This window comes from Petaurus breviceps, unplaced genomic scaffold (assembly GCF_028583685.1).
Source record: "Petaurus breviceps papuanus isolate PSGF00001 unplaced genomic scaffold, PetGlider_PUasm1.0 190, whole genome shotgun sequence".
Lineage (NCBI taxonomy): Eukaryota > Metazoa > Chordata > Mammalia > Diprotodontia > Petauridae > Petaurus > Petaurus breviceps.
In genome coordinates this window covers 6,403,605-6,407,540 of record NW_027185810.1, presented here as the reverse complement: position 1 = coordinate 6,407,540, position 3,936 = coordinate 6,403,605, and positions in this window count along the sequence as shown.

The following is a 3,936-nucleotide window of genomic DNA, read 5'->3' as shown; positions in this document are numbered from 1 at the left end:
ATAACATATCCCTATCAACTATTTTTATTTTCATATAGTAATAAAAATAAAAAAAACCTCTTTTTTTTTTTTCCTTCCCCCCCCCCCCCCCCCCCAATACCTTCTTCCGTTAAGTGTGACGCTCTTCCGATCTTCCCGGCATTTTGAGAGAAACTATTTTCCTTTGTATAATGAAAGTATTGAATAAAGTATTTCCTTATTGCCTACAAGCCCATTTGTAAATTTCCCCTTTTCAGGAAGAGGCACTTCTAGTGAAGATGTGCACAAGTAAATTCAGGGAGCTAAAGCCTTCGTGCTGATAGCTCTATCCAGGATCTATCAGATCCAGCTCTATCCAGCTCTATCAGCTTTGCCTTGTCCCTTTGTTATTTTAAGTAGCTATCAAAGTCTATAATTTTATGTGAGACTGTGTTCCCTAAACAATAACATGTATGAAAGGAGCCAAATAAATCATTTTTCCATTGAAGAAAAAACAAGAGCCATTACCCAATTGATAAATGGCCAAGGAACCGACAGATGGTTTTCAAAAGTAGAAATCCAAGCTATTACAACCATATGAAAGTGCTCCAAATAACTAATAATTAGAGAAATACAAATTAAAGAAATCTTGAAATTCTACTTCATGTCCCTCAGGTCAACGAAGATAACAGAAATGCTAGATGATAATTGTTGGAGTGGCTGTGGAAAAACAGTCACATTAATGCACCATTGATGGAGCTATGGATTGATCCAACCATTCTGGAAAACAATTTTGAACTATGCTCACAGTCACTAAGTTGTGCATATAGCTTTTGACTCAATAATTCCATACTAGGCACTATGCCCCCAAAGGGACCAAAGAAAAATGAAAAGGGACCATTTGTTTTTTCATAGTGGCAAAGAACTGGAAACTGAGGGGATGCCCATTAGTTGGGGAATGATTACACAAATTGTGGCAGATGAATATAATGGAATATTATTATATTGTAAAAATGAGAAAAGGGATGGTTTCAGAGAAAATTTTAAAAGCTCTCTATAAAAGAGCAATTTATACAATAATAACATTATAAAGAAAAACAATTTTGTGGGAATCAAGAACTTTGATCAATGTAATGACTATGAATTCAGAGCATTGATGATGAAGATATGTCTTGACCAAAAGGTGATGAACTCAAGATATGGAATGAGACATACGTTTTTGGATATGACTGGTATGGGAATTTGGTGGGGGGCTTTTTCTTACTATTCATAGTTGTTTCTAGAGTTTTGTTTTTTCTTTTTCTTTTTCCACTGGAGGTGGGGGGAGGAGGAAAGAAAACGAATGTTAGTTGAAAAATTAAAATAAACACATTTTAAAAATAAGAATCTGTTTTTAAATAGTAAGAATATTTTTTAAAGTAAGAATTAAGTACCTTCAACTTGTTTTGCTTGAAACAATTCTATTCTAGTCTGCAAAGATAACTAGGAGATTCTGTAGCTAGGACAAATGTAGCTGAGCCAGGGGGATGGAAAGAGGGGAAGAGTGGGGCCACCCTTCACATAGCTACCGAAGTGGTCTACTCAGTTAATATGTCTAACAAAGCTACTCCCCTGCCGAAGGAAAAACAACAACAACAACAACATTCTCTGGTTTGTAGAAAAAAAATAAATTCAATGTAGAATTTAAAGAAGTAGAATGTCATAATGGATAGAGTTGAGCCAAGTACCAGAAGGTCAAGTCAGCCATCCCCTTCGTCGGGAAGGTCCCTGGAATCTCCCATCCCTCCTCATCTCATCATTAAAAATCCTCATCTTCCTCGTCCCCCAGGATGATCAGCTCAAGGTTTCACCTCCTCCAGAGGCTTTCCCTGTTCTCTGACTGCTCAAACATTTCTTCAACACTTTGTTGGGAAATCTCATTTCCTACCTTCTATTAACATATCTGGGTACATGGCATGTTCCCACAGTATACTTTAAGCTCAATGAGAGCAGAGATTGTAGGATTTATTTTTCTGTCTTTCTGTCTGTAGTATGGTGCTTTATACATGGTAGGCTCTTAATAAATATATTGAATTGAATTTTATCAAAATTCTATGATTTATAAGGCCCAAAATGTCCCAAGAGATCTCTTCCACTCCTCCTCTTTCATGTCATTAGCCTCTCCTCCTACCTGGCTTGAATTCTTATAGTTATAGCCACTGAGACTATAATATATACATATGGCAATATACCTCTAATAACAACCAATATATAAGAGCTTTCTCCAAAAGACCGTATAAGCAAAGATTAGTTTATCTGATTAGATACCTAACCTGAAAAGATGAGACATCTCCACTGTCAATGGAGAAGAAGGACAATGTGACTGCTCAAAGTCCAGAAATGGGCAAGAGGGAGCAACATGAAGGTCCAGGGACAAGAAAGATTGGCCAAGAATTGTATGAAATATCACCCAGTTTATGTCCATACATGGGTACCTGTGTGAAGTAAAAATGAATGGAAGGGTGAAAAGAAAATTCAAAAAGTTAGAGAGGCATTGTGGTAAAATGGGAAAAGCATTGGCTTTGGAGTGAGAGAAAATGAATTTTAATACAGACTTGGGCACTTACTGCCTTGTGAAACCTTCGGCAAATCACTTAACCACTCTGGATCTCAGTTTTCTTATCTTTAAAAAAAAAAAAGGAGGTTAGATTCAATTAATTCTGAGGTTATTTCCAGTTCCAACTCTATGAACCTAGAATGTCATGATTTTTCCTAAGATTGGCTCTATTTTCTGGTCTATATTTTCCCTTACCCTGCTATATAATAATATCAAATTTCATGTAGTTGTCAGTCAATAAGCATTTACTAAGGGCCTTCCATGTGCCAAGCCCTGGGTTAGGTTCCAGGGATATAGGCATCAACAGGAAGAGTCCCTGTATTTAAGATTAGATTTCATGAGGAGATATAATGTATACAATATAAATATGTAAAAACTAATGTATACAATATAAATATGTAAAAACTAAGTGCAAGTTAATTTTGGGTTGGAGAGATGCTGGCATCAGGGGGTATCAGGAAAATGCTCATGCAGGAAGTGGCATTTTAGCTAAACTTGGAGGGAAGTTAGAGATTCTGAGAAGCAGAGCTGAGGCAGGAACAGACAGTGAAAAGGCATGGAAATTGGAGATGGAATGTTGTTTATCACAGCATTGGTCAAAGGGTGATGAATTTTTCATACATAGCAACTCGCAAAAACTGTTTTCTATGTCATAGAGATTTTGTGACCTGTGTCAAAGGAGGGAATTCCACACCCTCGATCCTTGAAATAATGAAGTTAAAGTCTGACTGCTCAAAAGGGGGTTCCTTTTTAATGTTCTCCTCTTGGTTATTTTTGTTATCTCAAATGTCCCCAGTGGATCTGCCTCACAATGAAGTGATACAGAAAGCACTGAAGACAAAAATCATGTCTAAGAACCCAGTTTTCATCATTTACCCAACCAAGCAATACAACTCCTTCTCATGCTAGATTCTATGCAGCTAATTAGGATATTACACATCTGGATAAAAAGCAGTAATATGGTTCAAGTCAAGAATCAGGCTGAGTGATTTTTACATCAGACAGGGATATGCAGATATGACTTGTGTCCATGTTCTTGCCAAACTAAGGCAAATTTCTTGCCTGAATGAAATATTCATAACTGTATAGCAAGGCTGGTGGGCAGGGGTTCTACCATTCTCAATTTTCTGACTCATAGATAAGAAGCAAATCAAAGGATCCCTCCAGAACTAGAGACTAGATTTGTGTGTATACATGTGTGTGTATCCACACATATATGTATGTACTGATATGGATATATAAATGACAGGTAGATGTGAGTATGTATATTGTGTCTATATATTTAGCATGTATACATACATATAAGCAATGTTTGTATGAGTGTGTGTGAGAGAAAAAGAAAGTATAAAGAAAGAGATAAAGAGAAAGATAAAGAAAAAGGA